This window comes from Hypomesus nipponensis, chromosome 6 (assembly GCF_054491055.1).
Source record: "Hypomesus nipponensis isolate SF chromosome 6, ASM5449105v1, whole genome shotgun sequence".
Taxonomy (NCBI): Eukaryota; Metazoa; Chordata; class Actinopteri; order Osmeriformes; family Osmeridae; genus Hypomesus; species Hypomesus nipponensis.
In genome coordinates this window covers 11,589,746-11,599,424 of record NC_140366.1, presented here as the reverse complement: position 1 = coordinate 11,599,424, position 9,679 = coordinate 11,589,746, and positions in this window count along the sequence as shown.

Sequence of the window (9,679 nt, the reverse complement as noted above, 5' to 3'; positions counted from 1 at the left end):
AACATTTTGAAAATGAAAACAATTGATGTGCTGGATTGTGACCTGCAATCAACCTATATCATTAGGGTCCAGGGAAGCAGTTTTCTTCCAGCCTGACTGACACACTGCCAGGTTGGAAGAAAATGGCGATGATCAAGAGATACATGCTTGTGTGTGTGTCCTGCAAACGTTATCGAGCTATCAGGCCATTGGCTTAAAACAGGATGTTTCTGGCTGTCACCGTGGCCACAGTGACGGGTGGTCAGCCTTCACAGAAAAAGTTCTCTCTCTATATCGCTCAGGGTTTCCTTCTTCTCTCCATGGGGTTAGGTCCCCAACCTTGTGGCTACAGCTGCCCACCAAGGAGTAACCATGATAGCTGCCTGATCAGAATGATCAAAATATTGACTTTCTGCCCTACATCCTCTCATCTCATATCGTCTTCTCTCATTTCCTCTTTCACTCTCATTCTCTACTTTTCTTCATTGTCTATCTGTTCCCCTCTCTCACCCATTAGAGACACTTCAGTGTTGTCAAAAGGAAGAGTATCAAACTTTAAACTTTGCGTCCATATGTTTCCGTGTTTGCTTGTGTGTGTTCTGAAAGGGTGTGCCCGGTCCCAGGGCTTGTTCTTACAGTATTGATTTTGCTGTCCTTGACCCCCACCATGACAGAGTCGAGACAAATAGACCAATATTACTCCATTGGAAACAAGGCAGCATCAATGTATAACTTTACCACTGATAGTGGTGCCAGAATGGCTGTCTTATACACAGTTCTGGACCTGGATTGTGGCTGGAGGAACACTCTGGAAGGACTTGCACGAATGACTCACCATCAGCCAGGTTAGGAGTATATATCTGGGAAAGTGATTACATGACTTGGCATGATGTCCATGGAGCATGACTGGAAATGTAGACTTCATTTGTATGTGTTTGCGTGTGTGTGTGTGGGTGCCCGCTCTGTACGTGAAGTGTGTTTTTGTTTGTTTATTTACACGTGCCATAGATGTATCACTGACACTCAGTGACAGAGCCCAGAGCATGTGGACACAATTGTGTATGTGGGTGTGTATGTGTGTGGGCTGTCAGTGTGTATGAATGAGGTGTTGGGTGAGGTAGCAGATAGGAATGTGCATGTGTGGGGGGACAGTGTGAGGTGGAGGATGAGATCGGGTGTTGGGACCAGTTTGAAGGTATGTGCGTTAGTGTGCGTTAGTGTATGTTTGTGTGTGTTTGTGTGTGTGTGTAAAAGAGGGAGAGAGTGTGTTTGCTCATGTGGTCAGGTTGCATATTTTTGGAATCCTCTCTGACAACTGGATGTGGACACTTGAAGGATTTGTGTGTGTGTGTGTGTGTGTTTCCAGCCAGACAAGGCACCAGGAAAGCTGTCCCCGTCTTGGCTGGGGCTGAGACCCTGTATCAGGGGTCAGTGGCCCACTGTGGCCCCTCTTCCTTTGGACACACCAACAAACACACACACACACATACAGATGGACCCCCACTAGAACTACTGGCTCCAGGAAGAAGTCTTCAAATGAGGGAGCAGGAAGAAACAGAACTGGGACTGCAACCCACAGACACACACACACACTCACACACTCACACGCATTCATCAGCTTTTTCTTCTTCATCATCATCATCATCATCATCATCAACAGAGGCGCTGTTAAGAATCTTGGGCCCCATGAAAAGATTGCAACTCCGCTTTTTCATTCAACACAGCGTTTTAAAGGCCGTCCACTCATTAGGACCATGAGTAGTTTGTCTTACTTCTCCCCCCACCTTGATGCCCTTGATTATACTCCTTATTATCATCATCAGATGCTACTTAATCACCATCAGGAACCTCACACTCAGTTTGTACATTCAAACTATGCAATGCTGACACGTTTTTTTTCCTCTGTAGCTGTATGTGTGTGTGTGTTGGGGGGGGGGGTGTGTGGTGTGGTGTGTGTGTGTCAGCATTTATCTAACATCATTAAGAAACAAAGCCAATCAATGGCAGATCCCAGTGCCAGTGGGTTGTGTGCTGTGTGTACATTTGTGTGTGTGTGTCTGGGGGGTTAGTATTTGTTGTTCACTCACAGACATTCTCCATGCTTATCTGAACAGGTAGTTATCAGAGCAGATCAATGGTAGTGTGCTGACAGCAGGTCTGTCTGCAGCTACGTGTGTCAGCTGTCCTCCAGACCTGACTCTTGTAACCTGAGCTCAGTCAGCACTAATACTGATGTCTGGCACTAGGTCTACCTCTTCATCATCCTCCCTATCTTCATCACACGCACACGATGATGGGCGTAGTTCAGTGGTAAAGCATTTCAGGAGCCCAAAAGGTTGTAGGTTCAAATCCCTCCCTGCTTCTTGCTTTGTATTAAAGTGTCTGCTCAACTACATGGATTTTTATATAAAACAATTGGTATTAATCTCTGTGAGATGGGAACCTTTGGGTTGGACCACCACAAAGTGTGTCCAATGACTGTGTGTGTGTATGTGTGCATGTTATGCCAAGCTATCTATGTTTGTGGAGGAGGTCTGTTTGACCAGGTAAGGTCAGGCTGTGGAGACTAACGTCTCACCAAGACACCTGGGCTTCAGCGGCTCACACACACACACACACACACACACACACACACACACACACACACACACACACACAACACCCACGCACATACACACACACACATACACACACACAAAGTTATTTAGCTAGAAGTTTGACTTAGACTAAATAATTAACTAAGTACTCAAGCTGTAGGTATGGTCACACTCTGAAGAGAAAAGTAAATAAATGTTCAGTACCCCATTATTAACGTTAATTATTTAGTGCTATATTACAAACACTTATTTATAAACATATAATTTTTAAGAGTATTATTAATAATTAACAGCACATTAATGTATGGCAACTCCTTGTATTTCAAATTTGCCCTGTCTCTTTGTAACTTAATTAAATTGACCTGATAGGTTTGCTCTGGTAGGGGTACTTCCTCATCACCTGACTGTAATATCACCTCTCAACCTGTCATGTGATCCTGCCTGCCTGCTTCTGCTCCTTCTCCCTTAACCTACCATTTGATATTGCATGATCCTCTGTAGTAAGTTACGTAGGTGTGTGTGTATGTGTGTAGGCTCCGTTAAGTGGTGTATTTTTAGTGTTGGAAACTCAGGGATCCCAGGACCTCTCCCAATGATAAGCCATGGCCAAAGTCCGCTAGCCTGGGCCTAGAAAGCAAACACTACACAAACACACACACACATGCACAAGATCGTACACACACACTTGGTCCCGCACACACTCTCACACTCACATGGCTGATAACACGATAAAGATGAGGCTCAGTGGCGACACGATGTGGTTGGCAGTGGGGAGGTGTGCGTGAATCCATGTGTTTGTGTGTGTGTATGTGTGCTTGTGTGTGTGTTTGTAAAGTGAGGTTACAGAGAGTGCCAAGGTAGGGGTAATTTGGGTCAGGTGGAGGTGAAGTGGAATCCTCAAAACAATCGATTGTGGTGTCATCAAGAGGGTAGCGGGGGGTCATCCAGGGTTCACCAAGACAGGAGGGTAGAGGAGAGCAGGCTGAGGTTCGAGACTAGCATGAGTCTACAGGGGCAGAGAGAGAGAGAGAAAGAGAGAGAAGGAGAGAGAGAGAGGAGGCAGAGAAAAAGAGGAGGCAGATAGAGAGGAAGCATAGAGAGAAGGAGAAACAAAAATTAACGATTTATTTATTTAAGAACTTCTAGGAAAACTGTGTATCGTCTTACCGTATACTCAAAGTCTCGCACCCCCCCCCCATCAACCCCCCCTCCCCCTCCCTCCCCATCACATCATGGTGAAAGACAGCAACAACAGGAGCAGGAAGCCATTGGAGAGCAGGAAGCCTCAATCCAGAGACAGCCGGGGACGCACGACTACAATAAGAGAATAATAATTATTTTTTGGAGAGAGAGAGAAAGAGAGCGAGAGAGACAATGATCAAAAAGACAGAGAAAGGTGGAATAGAGGGTGATAGAGAAAGGAGCCAAGGGAAATAGAGAAAGAGGAAGAGTCGAAAGAGAGAGGGGGAAGCATGGTAAATAAAGGGAGACAGAGAAGAAAGAGAGGTAAAGAGATAACTAGTGAGAGAGAAAGATAGAGAAAATGGGGGAAAGAGGTTGGAAAGGGGAAGAAAAGAGATAGAGGGATAGGGGAAAGAGGGAGACCGAAAAAGAAAGAGAGAAAGAAAAAGAGAGACAGATAGAAAGACAGGGAGAGAAAAAGAAAGAGAGAGATGAAGAAAGAAAGAAGTAGAAAGAACGAAAGAAAGAGAAGTTGAAGCCTCCGAAGGATCAGTGGAAACAATAGGGCTCCACACTTTTCTCTTATCTGTCTGTGTCCTTATCCAGGGCTGGCTCTGTTAGTGTAACCCCCCCCCCCTCCACACACACACACACACACACACACTTCTCTCCCTCATCCCTGCTCCCCTTCTCGTCCACCCCCCCTCTCATGGCGGAGCCCCTTATCAGACCAGGCTGACGTCAGGGACTGGAGGTCCGGGGGGCCGGAGACGGAGGCTGATAGCACCTCAGAGACGGCCTCCGCCAGGCTGTGGGAACCTGGGGCTGGGCCCGTGGTGACCCGCCAACCTTGCACGTCCACCGCTCACACACATACGCACACACCAAGGCACGCAGAAGAAAGTGTGTTGCATGTCCACACACTCACTGACAAACTCATTCATCCTGACAGGCATGCACACAAACACGCATCCATGTATCTGCACAAAAACACACACACACACAGTATAGTTAACCAGAACCATTCCATCATTTCTTTCATATGTTATTGTCTTTCTCTGTACGTGTCTGTGTTTGTCTGTTTATTATGGGGTAATCATAATTTATTCAAATAGAAAAGTACATGAATGGTAACACAAAATAGAAGATGTTTATTGTATGATCTATGGTCAGCTTCACATCTCGTCTCTGATGCTTGTCACTGTTACATTTAGCCCTCTTGTGCCAGAGATACTCCTTGCATTATGTGACAGTTGACCTTTATCAAACTTTATTTAACGTCATGGAACTTTACTGAACTTTATTTAAAAACTGTGTTTAACTGAACTAAATGTCACAGAGAAGCCCTCTTCACCTCTAAACTGATCCTCAGAGTTCAAACTCTCCACCCTGGAATCAGGAATCGCACGAGCCACAGTTACAACCCCACATGATAAATACGCAACTTTATTACATAACTGGCCGTGTAATAAGTATTAAACAGGTCATCATTTAGTGTGATAGTAAGTGGCTGGGCTTATCCTGTCAGGGTTCAGCCCATGTATCTCCATAAAAGATGGACCAGAGGCCCGCTTCACCCAGAGGGTACATTCATTCAGTGGGGATCTAAATTGCTAGAGGCTGGGTTCGGGTTGTGGAGACACTTAGCCCTGGCTAATGTACCATTACAAAATACTGTGTAAGTGTTTGTATGTGTGTGTGTGTGTGTGTATGTTTGTGTGTGTCAGATGGGGTGACAACAGGTACTTGTTGTTAGAGGAGATGAGATGTAAGGTATACAGGTGGCAAGTTTTACATCATTACTTGCAGGTGTTATTTGTCCCTCAACACACACACACAATCTTGTATTTCATAAAACCCAATGTACGTAAATCTTGACAGTTATTATTTCAGAAATCACTGTCATATCCAATGAAGCAGAACCCACCCTTCCTGCTTTGACAAAGGCCACAGTGTTTTCTACCTCTCCATGGTCACACTCCCTGCTCTTGCACCAGTGGATCTGAGACTGCAACATCAATCCCTCCTTCCTATCTCCATATTTCTAGATCTTTCTACGGGTGTGTGAGATGTTTTGGGAGATGAATCTGGTGGGTTGGGGGAGCGGAGACTCGGTTATCAGTGTGTTGTTCCCGATAAGCAGAAAGATTTGTAACGGTTTAGCTGGCTCTCTCTCTTTCTCCCTCTCTCTTTTTCTTGCTCTCCTCCCTCCTGTCTCTCTCTCTCCTATCTCTCTCTCCCTCTCCCTCTGACCTGTATCTTTCTCCCTCTCTCTATCTCTTCTTTTCTCTCTCTGACCTCTCTCTGTCCAGCAGGGAGTGGGAAAAGTAGGATGACCTTGAAAAAGCAGGCGGAGGAGAGAGAGGAAAGGGGTCATGAAAGAGAAGGATGGGCGGATGAGCAGTGTCTGGGAGATGCTCGTTTTCTTCCCTCCCTTCACCTCTCCCTTTACTTCTCTCTCACTCTCTTTGTCAGCCGCTCACTCCCTCGCTTTCCTCAGCGTCTGACGCGTCCTTGGGTGTAAATAACTGACAAAAAAGGGAGAGAAAGAAGGGAGGAAACCAAAGGAAAGCGGACAGGGGAGGATGGGAGGGGTGAACAAGAGGAGCAGTGTATTTTGAATATGTGTGTGTCTGCGTGTGTTGCCGTGAGTGTGTGTTTGCATACGTTTCTGTGAGTGTGTGTTTGCATACGTTTCTGTTTCAGTGTGTATTTGCATGCGTTACTGTCTATATCTGTGTGTGTTACTGCTTGGATTGGACCAATTACTAACACAGTTCACCTCACACACATAAGTATGTCCCCTACTTCCTCTGACCCACTCACTGCCTGCTGCATGCACCCTCCTCAACCCCCCACCTCCCTGGCCCCCACCTCCCTGGCCCCCCACCCTGGATGATTTGATAAGCAGGGGCCTCATCAGTCTTTTTAATTGGTCCAGGATAGTTGGAGCGAGCCGTCAGTGCTCTGATCCCCGCATGGCCTCACGCCACAGTAAAGTAAACTGACACAGTGAAAACACTACGCAGGCTGCCCAAACGATCACAGATCACACAACATCAAACCGCAAAGACTGTGTTTGCAGAGCAAAGCCAGTCTGAATCTGCTGCGTGTGTGTGTGTGTGCGCGTGTGTATTATGTCTTTGGATGAAAGGAATGTGTTCAATACAAGACATGTTTAGTGTTTGGTGTATATGTTTGGTGCTTCATGTTAGAGTGGTTTAAAATTGTGGGGATTTTCAATATGCTGTGTGTGTGGTGTGTGTTTGTGTGTGTTGCTGTGGCGTCTATCGCTGGTGGGGGATCCATCATAGCTTATCATTGTAAGTAAACATGACAGAGTGGACATAACGTCTTGTGCGCCTGCAGACCTGCTATCTAGCCTGAGGCCATATCTGGGATGATGGAGTGATGTGGCTCGAAGCAGCCTTAGTGTGGAGGAGTATACACACACATACACAGTACACACAGACACACACACAAACACACACCACACACAGACATATATAAAGTACACAAACACATACCCTAGTTGACAGACATACACATGTAAGCATTCAGACACACTTAGAATACACTCATGTTACCTTTAAATCCTGACCATACATCTAACCTCGCAGAGGAACATTGCCTTTATGTTGCATGAAAAGATGACTTATTGCACCCTCGTTTATACTGACCCCTCAGTGATAATTCATATTCTGTACAGGAATGCATGGCTGGGATTTAGTGACTGTCTGCTGTCTGCTGAGTATAGCAAACTTGAATGCCTCCATAAACTCTGAAGACAGTGTCATAAAAGTATCTGTGTGGGTGTATTCATTTGTTTCTTTTTGTTTGTGTGTACTATATTTGCATGTATGTGTAAATGTCTTTGTGTGTGTATGAGTGTGTGAGTCGTGGAGTCAGCCTCTGTGTTGCCCTTCTTGTTACAACACTTATTGATAAGAAGAGTAAACTGTGTTCTTACATCATGATCATGTGACAAGCAACACCCAGAGAGAGAGAGAGACAGAGAGAGAGAGAGAGAGAGAGATAGTAGGGCAGTGAGAGAAAGAGTAGGGGGTAGAGAGAGAAAGAGAGAGTATGGGGGAGAGAGAAAGAGAGAGCAGAGGAGAGAGAGTCTGCAAAGGTAAACAACAGGTATCATGTGGGTCTTCAGTATATACTGTACATACATACATACATACATACATACATACATACATACATACATACATACATACATACATACATACATACATACATACATACATACATACATACATACATACATACATACATACATACATACATACATGTCTGATACCATGTCCATTCAGGAACTTTAAAAACATGCTCTTAATACACTATTACCTGTACTTATGTCTCTCTCACCTGTCTACTCTGGAAAGCCATCTCACTGTGATGCACTGTAACCTTGCATTGATAACCTTTCGTCATCTGCTTAGTTCCCAGGTCAAAGTTCACAGGCTATAGGGCTTTAACTGATTGGTAGATTGACACTAGGTGTTGTGTTATTGGATGGGTTACAGTAGGGTTGCTTGTGTGTACTTGAAAGAGATAGTGTGTGTGTGTGTGTGTCTGTATGTGTGTGTGTATGTATGTGCTTTTTAACCAAACAGGTCTCTCTAGACAAATGTACTTTGACATGACCACTTCAGATTCCCAGAGACCACCACAGACCACCACAGCCAACTACATACCACTGCGGATAACAGCAGACCACCAAAGAAGCACCACAGACCACCACAGATCCGTATGGGAGTTTGACTTCCCTCTTCTTCAGCGGTCTTGTTACCTGGGTCTCTCTGGAAGTGCCTCTCCTCCTAGGTTTCTCCCTCTCTCCCTCCCTGTCTTTCTCTTTTACTCTCTCCCCCTCTCTCAGCCTCTTCAACACTGCGTAGAAATCAGTCCCATCTGGAAGTTTATATTGCTAAGTGGCCACTCTACACAAATTCTAACTATGTACAAGTTTAGAATTACTAGTCTGTTGTAAGGGGTTGTGTCTGGTAACACGTTGTCAATAATAAGTCTTATAATTGATCACATTAGTTTGTTAGTTGTGAATAATTTTAAATAAAAGGAAAATGCATCCACCTATGAGAGATTTAATGAAGTCAGTGCACATTTCTGGGAGCTGTAATTATTGGCAGTGTAAAATATATGATAAAATCTAACAGAAAGTTATTTACATAACTCAATGTTACAATAAATTGGCCTACAATATTGCATCAGTCAAGTTATGTGTAATATATTCTTGGGCCGTTTTTCTTCACAGAATTTGACCTCTCACTGCCATGTGCTTGAAGTTATCTTTGTCTGTAGTCTAAACTGTGAGGATGGGACGTCTGAGCAACATTATTTTAAAACTCTTCCAAGGTTAACATGTCAGCCTTGCCAGTCTCAGACCTCGGTGTGGACTGTGGATATCATCTTCAGAAGCCATGAGAAGACATGGGGTAATTTAACACTGTCTGGCCCTACTGTACCATGAGGATCTAGAGATTTGAACTACGTCTCTTCCTTTTTAAGTATCCCCTTTTTTTATCTTCTACTATTTCGTCCTCTAAAGTTTTTTCCTTTCCTCCTTTCTTTTCCACCTTCTCTTTCTTTCTTTGTTTCTCACTACCTCTCTCTGTTTCTTTCTTTCTTTCTCTCTCTCTCTCTCTCCCTCTATCTCTGTTTCTCTCTCTCTCTCTAGTTTTTGTATTGAGGACATTTGATAACTTCATAATAAAAACCCAAGCACATAATATAGTTTTATGTTATTCATGGGCTCTATCAATCCTTTGTATTGAAGATGATTAAAGAATATTCATCAAACACACACACACACAAACAGACAGATACACACACATAGATGCTTCATCTGCCCTTTTGTCCTCCTGTTTTCCCTGACTCAACCCTGCTCCTCTCCT